The 16,040-nt window shown below is 42.3% G+C and overlaps 1 long non-coding RNA gene across 2 annotated transcripts; it reads left to right on the top strand.

Moving 5' to 3' along the window:
* Nucleotides 1–4,083: 4,083 nt before the first annotated feature.
* LOC121082344 lies at nt 4,084–6,642 on the top strand. Of its 2 annotated transcripts, XR_005825985.1 has the most exons (3): nt 4,288–4,847; nt 4,995–5,068; nt 6,576–6,642. It is a non-coding gene; the product is annotated as an uncharacterized LOC121082344 (long non-coding RNA). The 2 variants fall into 2 exon arrangements; XR_005825984.1 differs by lacking the exon at nt 6,576–6,642 and having other exon boundaries at nt 4,084–4,847; nt 4,995–5,110.
* Nucleotides 6,643–16,040: the final 9,398 nt, after the last annotated feature.

Raw genomic sequence — 16,040 nt, 5'->3', positions numbered from 1 at the left:
CTGAAGAAACATGCAAGAAGAGATCTGGTTTTGAGACGTTGGTCTCATGATGTATTCAGTTCACTGGAAATTTTGGAGAGTTTTCTGCAATGATCCTGTGCGTTATTACCTCCCTTTTGGGGAACTGTGTTAGCTGTTTGGAAGTATTTGTGGCCTTCTTCCCAAATTATTTATTTCTCTATGGTTTTTCCTACTGTCCATTATTAGTTGTTATGCCTACATTGTATAACAACAACAACAACAGTAATATGAGGAGACTCATCAGGTCCAGAGGCATTAAGAGAATGAAGACTGAATCAGCTGAACTTCTGACATAAGGATATGATTTTCATTTTTCATTAAAAACATCTAGTCTGGAAAACGAGGGACGTTTGAGTATAATGTAGTAACAGCACTGCAGATATCTCACCTAAAGAAAGCAGCACTATGGACCTTGAGCATTATATCAGGACCCCACAAATACAATTGGGAAAATAATTAGGTATTGTATTTTAAGATATTGGTCTGAATATGGTAAACAAGATTCTATCAACAAATCTGTAAGTGTAATTTTTTTTTCTCCTCCAGCTTTTCAGCATTCTTGGAAAGACTTCTCTAAGCAAAATCCCCAGATACGTAACTGACTGGCCCTTCCCAAAGGTACAAGGATAAAGCCCTTTGCAAGTGGCTGTTAAGAAAACTGGGCAGCAACAGCTGCAGGATTAATCCTTGCCTAAGATTAATAAGCAGTTCCACAAGCAGTGTAACTAATGAAGCCTTGTTTCCTACATGTATTTGCAAAATACAGCTACTATTTGCAAATACAAAGAATTTGTATTTTGCAAGTACAAACACAAAAACTTTCTAACAATTGAATTGTTCTAAGATTTTGTTTCCTTTAGGTATGTTTATAAAATCACTCCTGCACTTCCAAAGAAATCACTTTTCATGAAATGTGTAGAAACACCTTTCAGAACTAATTTTGAAATGTCTGCTTGCCGAAGTTGGTGAAATCAGCAAACAGATCAAAAAGTTACTGAGAGGACACATCTATAGGACATACCCAGTGATTGCACCAGCACTGGTTCTGCAGGAAGCAAGGAACAAAAATGAAGTTGTGTGTTGGGGCTTTTGCTGTGTTGAATGATTATACTGAACTTTGAAGCAAGTGGAAAAATACTGAAGAAATAAGACGAGGGCACGATCAGAGCAGTGGAATGAAGAGGGAGGAACAGGTTGCAGGTGCTTGCACAAAACCAAGGCCAGCAGGACGCGATAAGAGGAGCTGGGAAACAACAGAAAAGAGCCTACGTGCCTGAAGAAGTAGAAACAGAGATCTTGCCAATAAACAATTGTTAACCAATCATATTATTATACGCCTGTAGAATAGCCAATCATATTATCACACGCTTATAGAGTGCCTTATAAAAGTGTACCTGGTTTGTACAATAAACGGATCAGATCTTGAACTCCATGAGTATTTGAATCTGACTCCCGCTCGCCCAGAATGCCCGCAGCATCTGGTGACCCCGACGTGATGATCGGTCGAAGAGTCAGGAAGATTCATTAAGGATCGTGTTACAAGCTGCGGAGCCGGTCGAGGATCCTGCTGCCAGCGGAGAGAGAGCTGGGCGCCCGAAGAAAGGCGGAACGTGCACGGCTGACCGGTGAGTCAGGAAACTTAAGCAGGATGGGGATCACTGCATCAGCGGTGGAGAAAGCAATCGTAGACAGTTTGATGAAACTGGCAGAGAAAAATGTAACGCCAGTCTCACGGCAGGCAGTAATTTATCTGCTATGTTGGAGTCGCCGCCGTGGTTTCCTTGCTTCTACGCAAGATGTATGTAATAATGAAACATGGAAGAAAGTGGGAGAGGACTTGTGGGAATCTGTGCAAGTCGGGACTAAGGGGGTAAAGACTTTGGCTCGCACGTATCGGGCTGTACGGGGTATGGCCGCGCAGTTACACGGCGAGGCGCAAGTCGCTGCAGCTGTTAAAGCTGCAGTGCGGCCTCCCGGCGATCCTACTGCTCAGTCGGAGGAAGAGCCAGAGGGGCAACCTCCGTGTGAAAATCCCCCCGATTATACATCTAAAGCTTATCCAGTAATGACTACTGCTGAACGAATAGCGTGGGGATTAGATGATGAATTACCATCCTGGTGTCCTGATAAGGAACAAACGGCAAGCGGCAGACAGACATTAATACCGGCAATTGCGAGTACTGGATGTAAAACTGCTGGGGTGGGAACGGCACAGCTCCACCAGCTCCTAAATAACAGACTGCATTTTTTGAAGCATGTTTGTCTTTGCAAAGGTGAAAGTTGAGATCTGACTTCCTGACCAGTGTTAAAATGCACCATGGCCTCTGGCTACTTTAAGATGATTGTGTGACTTTGGACAAACCTGGTAGGGAGCAATGCTGAAATCAAGTTGTAAGTTATATTTCATCCTGAGACTGATGTTTCTGGCATTACATAAAGTAATTTTGATATGGAGAAATAGTGTGAAATGGGGACAATGGACATCGATTGTGATTGTATATGTCTGCTCAAGGAATGTGGGTATGGTGACTAGTCATGGGTGCGGTGTCTGGTCACATAGGCACACAGCTTTGAGGAGACAACTACAGTTTTGGGGAGACGCCTGCCCTTCTTCCTCTAACAAAAGGGGCTATTTTGAAAAAAAAAAGAAAAAAAAAAAAAAAAAAAAAAAAAAGGATGAGAGATATTCCAATGCTATCTAGAGGGAGGGAGTGCTAAGTTTCCTTGCTGGAGAAGATGGGATGGTCACAAGAACATGAATCACCTACAAACCTGCAAGACCACCACATTCCAGGAAACGGACTGATAAGCTAATTAACATAGGAAGCGGGGTTTAAGTAACGAATATGTATAGGCGTTAATTGAATATTCATTTGTTTCATTGTATAAATGTGGGATGGTTGGTCACTTCGGGTATGCACGCTTGTGGAGGAGCGATCCCCCGTGCATCTGCGCGCAATAAACATACCTACTTTATAACTTTCGAGTTACAGAGTCAAATTCCGCACGTCAGTTTTGACGAGCCAGGCAGGAGGATTTCTGCTCGGCTGAGGGACCAGCTGCGGAGCGGACGCTCCTAGGCGCGCCCTGGGAGATTTTCTCGGAGGAGCCTCCTCTTCTCAGCTGTTCACCCGGGAGCAGAAGAGAACCCCTGGATCCGCGGATAAAACGGTATGTTTAGTAACGGGGCGGCTGGTGAGACGCACGGAGACGTCCGGTGCGCAGCGCAGTCCCCAGGAGGAAAAAAAAAAAAAAAAAAAAAAAAAAAAAGGGGGGAAGCTAAAAACTTCCTTTAGGTTGTCTTAACAATTGGGGAATTCCTAGAATGTAACAACTGAAATAGCGCTCTGTGTCTTGTTTGTTCTATGTGTTGTCTTGTTACATGTTCAAAACTTGGAGTTATGAAATGTATGTTGAAAAATAATAATATTCTGGTAATTCGTGGCAAATAGCGGAAAACTTAACACTCTGCTTAAGACCAGGAAAAATGTGGGGGTTTTTTTTTGTTTGTTGTTTGTTTTTTGGCAATTGTTCATTGAAATGCATACTTTGTGAACTGCCAGTGTTCCTAAAAGTTGTACATAAGTGCACGGTACCGTATAACATACTGCTTGTGTGACTGAGGGCTGCCCGGAGAGTGTGAATGGTGTGATTGAGATGCGCATTTTGATTTTCAGTGTATAGCTTAATTATTTTGACTGAGTGTGAGTGCAAGAGTGCTTGAGACATGCGTTTGAGTGCAATATGAGCAAGGAGCTCTATCCGTGTTTCCGACCTTGGGTGGCTAAGGCGACCGGAGAAAAAGTAATTAAAATTGTAAAATGGGAAATGGAAGGAGTAAGCCCTGTGAAAAATCGCCCTTGGGTTGTATATTAAAACATTGGAGTGATATCGTAGGACATGGTGGTACCGAAAATAGAAGGAAATGGATTAAATATTGTAATCAGTGGTGGCCTTTGTATAAATTGGGGAGTGATGCGAAATGGCCTCAGGAGGGAGGAACGTTAGATTATAACACTCTCCTGCAATTAATGTTGTTTCTATGTCACTTGTAAGCAACTTATAGCATCCTTACCCCCTGGGGCATCCATCGCTCAAATGATAGAGGCATGCGCAAGGACTCCTTTGGTTGAAGAAGAGGAAAAGTCAAAAATACATGCCAATGCTCTAGCAGTAGCTCTAAACAACAACAAGGTACAAGGCCGAGGGGACCGGGGTCTTAAGCCAAATGTTATCAATGTGGACAGGAAGGTCACTTTAAATGTGACTGCAAAAAGAATCTAGGAGGAAAGTCTCTGTTGAATGGAAATTGTTTGCGTTGTCAAAAATTTGGTCATAAAGCGGCCGATTGTCGCTCAAAATTTAGAAAAGATGGTACACCCCTCTTTGTTCCGGGAAACGGGAACAGCCGCGTTCTGAGGGACGCGGCCAAGAAATATCCCCAGAACCCAACAAAATTCATGGCTGCCTCGGCGAGCTGTATTCAGCCACCAGAGGAAGCGCAGGAGTCGATTTGGCCGTGGCAGAACCTGTAAATATCACTGATGAAAAGGTACATGTACTTCCTTCTACAGTTAGTGGTCCTTTGGGTTATGGTTTATCTGCACTCCTTATAGGACGCTCTTCTGCGTCAAAAAAGGGGATTTTTGTTCTTCCTGGTTGTATTGATGCCGATTATACCGGACCTATTGGAATTATGGTAAAAGTTTTTTCTCCACCTGTTCATATTCCAGCAGGAAGCACTATTGCACAGCTCATTCCATTCCAAGCTACTGTCCCTCAAAAAGGAGAAAAGGACAGGGGTCAAGGTGCATTTGGCTCAACGGGTATGCCTAACATTGCCTTTTGTCAACTTATTGGTGCCGAGCGGCCAAAATGTAATGTTAAGATATCTGGTCCACAAGGTGTTAATCTTCCTAATGTTTCAATGATGATTGATACTGGTGCTGATGTTACTGTTCTTCCTTTTTCAGTTTGGCCTACCATGTGGGAATTAGATAGTGCGGGTTCAACCATTTCAGGCATTGGGGGAAGTCGTCTGACACAGGTCAGTAAAAACTTCATTCTTTTCACGGATCAAGAAGGACATCAAGCATGGGTAAAACCTTATGTCCTACACACATCCTTGTCCTTGTTAGGTAGAGATGTACTTTCCCAATGGGGAATGAGAATCTCTACAGATTTTTGATTGGGGCCATTGATAGCAGCTCTCGCCCAACCTTAAAATTAAAATGGAAATCAGAAACTCCCGTATGGGTTGATCAATGGCCCTTACCTCAAGAGAAGCTGCAACACATTCAAGAATTAGTCCAAGAACAATTGGATTTAGGCCACATCAGACCTTCTGTTAGCCCATGGAATACACCCATTTTTACAATTCAAAAGAAATCAGGAAAATGGAGATTATTACATGATTTAAGAGCAATAAATGAAAAAATGGTTGACATGGGTGCCCTTCAGCCTGGGCTGCCTTCTCCCACTATGTTACCACAAAATTCGGACCTATTAATTATTGATTTAAAAGATTGTTTTTTCACTATTCCTCTGCATGAGGATGATTGTGAAAAATTTGCATTTACAGTGCCAGCTATAAACCGTGCCGCTCCAGCAAAAAGGTATGAGTGGGTTGTACTACCTCAGGGTATGAAAAACTCCCCAACAATATGTCAGTGGTTTGTGGATTTAGCTCTACAATCTTGGAGAGAGAATAATCCTAACCTTATTACCTATCATTATATGGATGATCTCTTAATAGCCAGCCCTCACACACTAGCCCCTGAAAAAGAACAGGATGCTTATATAGACACTCAGGTGGCATCCCCAGTATTACGCCTTTTTTCACCAATCTGCCCGGTCTCTCCAAAAACCGTTTGGTCTGTCTCGTCAAGACGCTAGGACTGTCATAGCGGCCTGTCCTGATTGTGCCAGGTTAACACCTCTTCAACAGGAAGGTACAAATCCTAGAAGGTTACAACCTCGACAAATCTGGCAAACTGATGTTACAGAATTCACCCCATTTGGAGTACTTAAATATGTCCATGTCACAATTGATACCTGCTCGAAAGCTATTTGGGCGACTGCTCATAAATCTACCAATGCTGTTGCCTGTATTCAGCATTGGACGTCAGCCATGGCTGTGCTGGGCCGCCCAGATATGGTAAAAACAGATAATGCCCCTGCATATCTTAGTGCCAAAATAAAGACCTTTTTGCTGCAATGGCAGGTGAAGCACGTTACCGGAATTCCGAATAATTCTGGTGGTCAGGCAATTATTGAACGTGCCCATCAATCATTGAAACATTACCTGTCTGTTTTTCGAAAAGAGGGGGAGAGGAGTCCTCATGTAATAGTGGCAAAAGCATGCTATGTACTGAACTGGTTGAATCCCAGAACGGAATGTACTGAACAGCCGATTTTCTATCACTTTTCTAACAATCCCAACGATTTTTCGAATCGTGACATAGCTGTCCAGGTATTTGACCCTGTCTCAAATTGTTGGTCAGGACCTCATAATTTATTAACGTGGGGTCGGGGTTATGCATGTATCTCCACAGGGGCAGTGACCAAGTGGATTCCAGCAAAATGGGTTCGCCCGTGGATTGAAAACCGACCCACTGAAAAGAAAGAGCAGGGTGACTACGACAGGATTGACTCCTAAATGAACAGGAGGGATCAGTGGGCTCAGTGGGCACAGCATCGAGAAAGGTTATTCCGACCGCCACGACCAAATGAAGAAAAGCGGCTTGTAGATAAGTTAACATACATTATTCTGCCCATCTTGCAGCAGTTACCTCGGGAGATACAATGTCAATTACCCTCCGGTGAATTGTCTTTGTTACACTGTGACCGTATCGTGCGTGCGTTGCAGGATCTTTTTGGGCAAGGACCAATAGAAACAGAAAATTCTTGTCCTATATGTGCTACTTCTTGTAATTCAACAGTTACTCTATATTGTGGATATTGTAAAAGGGTTGGAGCATATAGGCGGAAGGTTTTCCTACGTTTTGGTTCCGGCGGTTTTTCCCTTCTTACTGGGACACATGCCCCTACTTTTTCAGGTATAAACGAGGCCTTACAATCTTATGAAGCCTTCGAACAGATATTTTTAGCAGAACATCGAAATGAACTCATCTTCTGGGTTCGCATTATCAGAAAAAGTTTTGAATCTCATATAATACAACATCATTGTAAATGTGAACGATGGCATTATTTTTAGGAATAGGCCTAATGAATATTGCTTTTGCTTCTGCTTTGCATAGTATATTGTTGTTTGTTATTCTTTTGTTACTTTTAGTGCCTTGTCTTTTACAATGTTTCCAAAGCTGTATGGAACGCAGTATTAATGCTGTATTTAAAAAGAAAGGGGGAGGTGTTGGGGCTTTTGCTGTGTTGAATGATTATACTGAACTTTGAAGCAAGTGGAAAAATACTGAAGAAATAAGACGAGGGCACGATCAGAGCAGTGGAATGAAGAGGGAGGAACAGGTTGCAGGTGCTTGCACAAAACCAAGGCCAGCAGGACGCGATAAGAGGAGCTGGGAAACAACAGAAAAGAGCCTACGTGCCTGAAGAAGTAGAAACAGAGATCTTGCCAATAAACAATTGTTAACCAATCATATTATTATACGCTTGTAGAATAGCCAATCATATTATCACACGCTTATAGAGTGCCTTATAAAAGTGTGCCTGGTTTGTACAATAAACGGATCAGATCTTGAACTCCATGAGTATTTGAATCTGACTCCCGCTCGCCCAGAATGCCCGCAGCAGCAAGGGTTTGGTTTCACAGAGACAACCACAACCTTGAGAGAGAAAGATGCCTCTCGCCATTCCTGCAGATGCACATTATGCTCCAAGCCCCCTCTCCAGGGACACCGTGGGACATGGCATCCCGTGCAAGGCTTGACTCAGCACTTCAGAGCGGGCTGACCCTTCAGCCACGCTCTACCACCCCACCAAAGTGGGACCTTGCACCAGGCTGAATGCAGCGTCAGCCCAAACAGGGGGAAAGCCAAGGCAGAGGGGTGCTAGGCAGAAGCTGGCTGTTTGTGCCGCTGTGAACCCATGGTCCTGTTATAAATTGAGACCGCAACGGATCATAATCCAATTAAAATTTTATTAATTATAGCAAGTAGAATATGAGCAAAACAGCGCTGGATGGCAGGGGAGTCTGCGCTCCACCAACTGCCGCCCTGAGCAGTTTAAAAAGTCCCTTTTTATACATCTTTACTTCGGTGTTCATGAGGTAGTGGAGTCATGCTTTTGTTCTTGGGGGGGGGTCGTTTTCTGCCTCCTGGTGGTCTTCCTCCTTTGTCTCATTGCCCTGTTTCTGTCGGTTCCTGGACACCTGGTGGTTATCTTATCTTGCATCAGTGGTGTCTTGGTTTAGTTTGTGTATTGCGGTTATCTTATCTTACACCGGCGGTGTCTGGTAGCTGTTTGCATAAGCGTTTACATATCTTTTGTTGCCTAAACTTTACATTGAGCTTAACATAAATCTTAATAAACAATACCCTAGTCCATAGTTTCTCACAATCCCCCCCCCTTTTTTTTTTTATCCTATTATTGTTTATTAGACGCTACTTTCATTCTCGGCACTGCAAGCAAACCTTTTTCCACAATCCCAACATTTATTATAACACTCACAAGGTAATACCTCACAATTACAATAGGCATAGTTTTCACATGGCATAACGCATTCACAACAATCTTCATCCTCATTAATAGGTACACTCTTATATTTTGCCCCAGACCTCGTAGTTAAAATAAGCAATTTAGCTATGTCAAACCGTTCTCTAATAAAGTGTAAAATATAGCGTAATATACAAGGCCCAAATATAAGTCCCAAAATCAACATGATAAGTGGTCCTGCTAAAGCGGACAACAAAGTGGTTAGCCAAGGTGAAACATTAAACCAGTTTTCATACCATGACCTGCCCGCCTCACGATCTTTCTTACGTTGATCTAACCTTTTTCGGAGTTCAGACATGGTGTCCTGGACTACTCCCGTATGGTCAGCAAAAGAACAACATTCTTCATTGAGAGCGACACATAACCCTCCTTCTTTTAAAAACAATAGATCTAATCCTCTTCTATTTTGCAGCACTACTTCTGATAAAGACTTTACTGAAGTGGCTAAATTTTGGATAGATTGTTCTATTTTTGCTAAATCCTCATCTACAGCCATCTGCAAACTTTGTAATTCCTGACCTTTTACTAGGGAGGCTATGCCTGTACCTGCTCCAACTCCGCCCACTATCAGCAGTGTAGCTAGGGTTACCACTGTAACTGGCTCTCGTTTTTGTCTATCCAGGTCTCCTTCAAAGTGGTGTAACACCTCCTCAGAGGTGTGATAGATCAGACGAGGAACAATAATCACCTGTACACAAAACTGAGATTGATTAAACACGTTTAGGGATAGGCAAGGCGTTACTCCGATGTCTGAACAAACCCATTTAGCTCCTGGTGTCGGGATAGCCCATTTGTCATTTTGATTCTTGTGTTTCTCTATATTGGTGTTAGTGACTGTTCGGTTGCACAAAGGCTGATACTTTTCGGGCACTGTACCTATACATTTTCCTTGACCTGTTACTAATTGAATAGTAATTCCTTGCGTATGGTTCCTCTGGTCATTCCATGGGCATTCTCGTGGGTTTGAACCATTAGACCATAGAATCCTTCCTGGTTTTCCAATTGCCTCAAAGTATGGTGGTCTAACATTATAACATAACCAGCATTCCTCAGTTAAATTTGGTTTGCTTTCATTAAGGGCACGATAAGAGGCTTGCATTAGATTCCATAAGGGGTCTTTAGATTCTGACAACTCTAGATCCCTGGATAAGGAGAATTCAGTCACAATGTCATTAGTTGTTTCAAAAAGGGGGTCTGAAGAAGGGGTTACGACAATTACGGGGGCAACCTTTGCTTCAGAGAAAGTGGGTGGATTCAGGACCAGGTTTGGTTCTATTGGCAAAGGATCGTGGGGCATCGGTCTCTTCATTATTTGAAAAATTCCTCCTCTGTCTACACCTGTTTCCCAGTATCTAATTCCTCAATATTTCCCTGCCAGCCAAAAGTCCTGAGCAGGATTTTTTATAGTTATATTGATGCCCACACAAGGAATCGGTTTACTTAAGCAATGACCCCACCGGTCTCCGTGTAATTTAGGTCTCTCGCATCCTTCCGGTGACCACTTTATTTCTAGATATTGGTCTCCAGGTGCGGACCACTCAGAGGCCCATGTTTCGCACCCCCAATATGCACAGTAATAATAACCTGGAGAATTACAGTATCCTTTACCAGGATTAGATGCTGGACATATATAAATTGGTTTACATATATCCGCTTCATCTTTACGATCTTCTTCAGTAATTAGGTCATGCAAACTCACATTGAAACTAACTGTGCCCGGTGTAGTTCGTGCTTGGATTGGATTACTTGGATATTTTCTGTTTGTTATTGTCCAGTTCATAGGTTCATGAGGGTTTCCATTTGCTTGGGTTATTATCAATAACAAAACTAACAGTATACCAGGAAAAAGGGTGTCGATTAATTTTGCCAATTTAAGTATATTTTTACCAGTCCTGGAGAAGTTTGGCCATTGTTGCTTTAGTGTCCCATTGTTCTGGTTCTTTTCTCCACAGTTTGTTCCTCCTCTGCCTTGCCCGTCGACTCGGTTGCTTCGAGCCACGGGGTGTATCATCTTCTCGGCAGCAAGGGAATTCTTCAGGAGAACAGCTGCTTCGGGCTTTCTGCCTGTTTACACAGGCTTCCCACTTTGCAGCTTTAACTAATGGGGCAAAGCAAGACACGGTTAGTACTTCCCTTCTGCACTTTATAGCCAAGATTTCAGCTATAAAGGGGACTGGTTCGGTGGAGTGGTAACAATAATATTGAGGGTTTATTCCTTTGGCAAAAATTTCCCACCACTCATGGGATTTTCGAATAATTTCTTGTTTAGTCTCTAATTGTTTTAATTTCCACTTAGTAAGGGTTCTTTGGATTTTCCAACACTGTGTGCAAACTCCTATTGGAGGGTATCCACATTCACAGTGTGTCCACCATTTATTCTGGCATACCTTACACCTGAAACAAGCAAATGGATAACAATTGCAGTTCAAATTATTACACCTAATTCGTATATCTAGAGTGCATATATTATTTACATCAGCATATCTTCTATACTTGATATTGTGTGGTTGCATAAGTTTAGCAATTTCTTTCAACACATTTTGTACGCTTCCATATATATAAAAAAAGAAATAATTATAGCAAATATAAACATCAATACACACTTTATACCAAAAGGTAATGCAGCAAAATAACCAAATAAAGTCTCTATCATTACGTTATCTTTTCAGGGTTATCTTTGTGTCACCTGGAGTACTGATTACTTTCCAGTGGGGTCTCGTTACTGGGCCTTTAATGCGACTGGCATGAGTCCATCCACGCTCAGCAGTCCGGACAGCTGTTTCTGTTGTAAGCAAAACAAGATAAGGTCCCTCCCAATTGGGTTTTAGGGTTTCTTCTTTCCACATTTTAACTAATACCCAGTCCCCAGGTTTAAGATTATGAATTTTTAAGTCCAACGGTGGTCGTTGTACAATCAGTCCATGTTCCCAAAGCTTGTTACGATGTTCTGCTAATTGTGAAACATATTCGTTAATCACACGGTCTTGAATTAAAACATTTGTTTGTGGACTTTCAATTCTATAGGGCATTCCATACACCATTTCAAACGCTGATATTCCTACATCTGCTCGGGGTCTGGTTTGGAGAATTAATAGTGCCATGGGTAGGCACTTAATCCATGATAATTTGGTTTCTATCATTAATTTAGTCAAAATAGTTTTGATTTCTCCATTCATCCTTTCAACTTTTCCCAAACTTTGTGGATGCCATGGCGTATGGTATTCCCACTTAATACCCAAGCTTTCTGTTAGATCTCTAACAATTTTTGACACAAAGTGTGTTCCTCTGTCCGAGTCGATTACTTCAGGTACTCCATATCGAGGTATAATGTGTTCAAGTAATACTTTAGTAACTTGGTTAGCAGTTGCCTTGGAGGTAGGAAAAGCCTCAACATAATGTGTTAAATGATCCACCATTACTAATAAATATTTGTAACGCCCTACCCTGGGTAGTTCAGTAAAATCCACTTGTATGTGTGAGAAAGGTCTGTATGCTGGGGAACGTCCTCCAAGAGGTTTTTGTCTCATGTTGTTTCGATTAACCTTTTGACAGGTCTCGCAGGCTGCCGTGACTGTCTTTGCTATGTTATATACGCCTATACAGGCAAACTGTTGATTGAAATGATCAACTAACGCCTGGGTTCCCCAGTGTGTTTTACTGTGTATTTTTGAAAATATTTTGAGTGCTATGCCCTTCGGCAAGACTTCTCTCCCATCTGGCAATATGTACTTATCATCCTGTTCCTTAGCCCCCATTTGTTCTAGTTTTTCCTTTTCTGCAGATTCAAAACTCAAATTTTTACTAACAGATATTTGTTGTATAGTCAAAATCGTACTATAATTGCCTGCCACTCGTTTTGCTTCTGTATCAGCTGCATTATTTCCCCTAACTTGATAACTTGTACCTCGCTGGTGTCCCTTTATATGTACAACTGCTGTTTTATTCGGCATTTTCAATGCCCCCAGAACTCGCCTAATTAATTCCGGGTGTATCAGTTCTTTTCCCTGTGAGTTAACAAATCCTCTTTCCTCCCATATTTTTCCAAAGGTATGTACCACTCCGAACGCATAGCGTGAGTCTGTATATATAGTTCCATCCTTTCCCTTCAGTGACACTAATGCTTTCCACAATGCATACAGCTCACAGGCTTGAGCCGACCAGCTGGCACTTAGGGGGCCCGATTCTATTGTCTTAAATTCTCCTTTCTCTAACTTAACGATGGCATATCCAGACAATCGTTTACCTTCCACTATTCGTGATAACCCATCTATAAATAGTACTTCTCCACATTGTAGTTCTTCTTCTTCTAAGTCTGGTCTAATGCGTGTCTGTTGTTCAATTGTTTGAAGACAATCATGTACTAACTCAGTACTTTCCCCTGGATATAAAAATTCTGCAGGGTTAACCGCTCCGATAGTCCTTAGGGATAGTTTTGGAGATTCTATGAGTATTCCCTCATACTTTAGTAGTCGGCTATCTGTAAGCCATTTTTCTGCTTTTTGTTGAAGCACCCCCCTTATATTATGAGGTGCATATAGGACAACTTCTCCATTAAAGGTAATGCGATTCGTTTCTTCAAGTAATAAGGCAGCAGCAACAATAATTTGTAAACAACTCGGCCAACCCCTGCTCACAGGGTCCAACAGCTTTGATAAGTATGCCACCGGTTTCTTTTGTCCGGCCCATTCCTGAGTTAATACTCCGAATGCCGTTCCTTCATGTATGTTAACGAATAAATGGAATGGCCGCTTTAAATCCGGGAGGCTTAAACCCGGTGCTTGACTTAGCTCCCTTTTGAGACTGGCAAACTGCTCTTGATCCTGAGGGGTCCACTTGGGTATTTTGTCTTTAGACAGTTGTTCATATAAGAATTTAACTTTAAAGCTGTAGTTTTCTATCCATTGCCTACAATACCCAAATAGCCCTAATGCCTGCCGAATTTGCCTCTTAGTGACAGGCATAGGTAATTCCAGAATTCCTTTAATGCGTTCTGGATCCAATATCTTATTGCCATTAAACAAATAATGCCCCAAATATTTCACTTTTTCCTCCACAAATTGTAACTTTTCTTGTGATACCCGTAGGCCCTTTTGTGCAAGGAAGTTTAGGAGTCGAATGCTTTCTTTTCTTACATCCTCCTTATTATTCCCTGCTATGAGCAGATCATCTACATACTGTAACAGCACGTTTCCCGTTTGTACCTGGTATTCTTTTAAGAGCTCTTCCAGGGCCTGTCCAAACAGATTAGGGGACTCAGTGAACCCTTGGGGAAGCACAGTCCATCTCAATTGCTGTCTACGGCCTGTCTCTATGTCTTCCCATTCAAAGGCAAAATAATCACGGCATTCTTCTGCCAGTGGACAGGCCCAAAAGGCATCCTTTAAATCAGCCACACTATACCAGGAGTTATGGGGTCCTAGCTTGCTTAGCAGTGTGTATGGATTTACTACTACAGGGAACCGGGTGATAGTTCTTTTGTTTATTTCCCTTAAATCATGTACGAGCCGATATTTCCCATTTGGTTTCTTTACAGGCAGAATGGGAGTGTTAAAGGGTGACATACAAGGCTCTAAGATTCCGTGTGCTAACAATCGATCAATTTCTGGTTTTAATCCCCTCCGTCCTTCTAGGGATATGGGATATTGCTTTACCCTCACAGGTATGTGGGGTTCGGAAATTTGGATTTTAATCGGTGGGATTTCCAGTCTACTAATTGTGTCCGGAGAGTACCAGACATCGGGGTTAATTTGTTTTTGATCATCCACGGTCAAAGGATAAGCAGACACTGTTAGCTCTTGATTTTTCACTTTAATTTCTAATTGCAATTCAACAATTAAATCTCGTCCTAACAGATTAAATTTTGCTTCAGGGACGAGCAACAGTTCACCCATTCCAAATTTATTTTCAGTTTCGAATACCACATTTTTGAGTTTGCTTACTTTAAAGGGTTCTCCTTTTGCCCCAATTACTTGTACTTTTTCAGGGGAAACTTTACATCCCTCAGGTATTTGCTTAATAGTTGATTTCTCAGCCCCAGTGTCTACTAAAAAGGTGAACTCTTGTTTATGGGGACCTATTTTTAATTTTATCAAGGGCTCATGATGACTCCGGTCCCCTAAGATATAAAGCCCCTGACTCTCCTATTCCGTTTTCAATATTTCCTCATCCCTGATCCTTTCTCTGCAATTCTTTTTTATATGTCCCTTCTTTCCACAGTAAAAACAACATCTCTGTTCCTTCCTTACTACTACGTTCCCTTGTTTCATTCCAGCAGATCTGTGTTCACCAGTCCGCCCTTTGCGATCCTCTCTGACCGCTGCTACCATCATTTTTACTTGTCGCTTGCTGCTCTCTTCTTCCCGCCTTACGTAGACTTTCTGAGCTTCCCTCAATAATTCATCCAACCCTCTACTCTGCCAGTCTTCTAACTTTTCAATCTTCTTTTTCATATCTTCCCATGATTTTGCCACAAACTGAGTTTTGAGGAGCGCTTGCCCTAAAGGGTTGTCTGGATTTACCCCAGAGTACAGCTGAAGGGCTTTCCTCAGTCGTTCCAGCCACTCAGTGGGGCTCTCATCTTTCTTTTGCATTTCATTAAATGCCTTATTGATATTCTGGCCACGGGGTACTGCTTCTCTAATTCCCTGAATTACTATAGTTCTCAGGTCCTGCATATGAGTTCTATGCACAGGATCCTGATTATCCCAATTAGGTCTTTGGAGTGGCCATTTAATATCTGCTTGGGGTCCCTGGGCATGCTGAGCATCCCACAGTCTCATTCCTGCTCGTCTAATCATATCTCTTTCCTCGGTAGTAAATAATTGACAAAGGATAGATTGCATCTCATCCCAGGTATAAAGGTTTGGTCCCAAAAATTGATTTAATCTTTCTGCCACTCCGAGTGGGTCCTCAATTAAGTTTCCCATCTCGGTCCTTTTAAAATCTCGTAGGTCAGCCGAATTTAGGGGTACAGAAATATATCCGATCACAGGTTGAGGTCCCCCCATGGGTATTTCCCTTAGGGGGTACATCTGAGCTGCCCCTTTTTGACTTCTAGTTAAGCGTCTAGGAAGAGGGGGAGACCCTTGTTCCGGCTCTGGTGGGGGAGTGGGCGCTTTGGGGACCTCTGCAGGAGCAGGAGGAGGAATGTAAGGAGGGGGGGTTAGAAGGGTTTCGTCTAACTCTTCCTTCTTTTTCTTTTGTTTAGTTTTTATTTCATTCAGAGGGTAAAGTCTAGCTCCCGGTTTTTCTTGCCACACCTCCGCATATTGACTCTCCTCCGGGTTAAGGGTTTTTTTATTATTAACCCAGAGGTTTAATTGCTGCCT

Source organism: Falco naumanni, unplaced genomic scaffold (genome assembly GCF_017639655.2).
Source record: "Falco naumanni isolate bFalNau1 unplaced genomic scaffold, bFalNau1.pat scaffold_74_arrow_pat_ctg1, whole genome shotgun sequence".
NCBI classification, from domain to species: Eukaryota; Metazoa; Chordata; class Aves; order Falconiformes; family Falconidae; genus Falco; species Falco naumanni.
The sequence above is the reverse complement of the archived record's forward strand: the minus strand, read 5'-3'. Positions and strand labels throughout refer to the sequence as shown.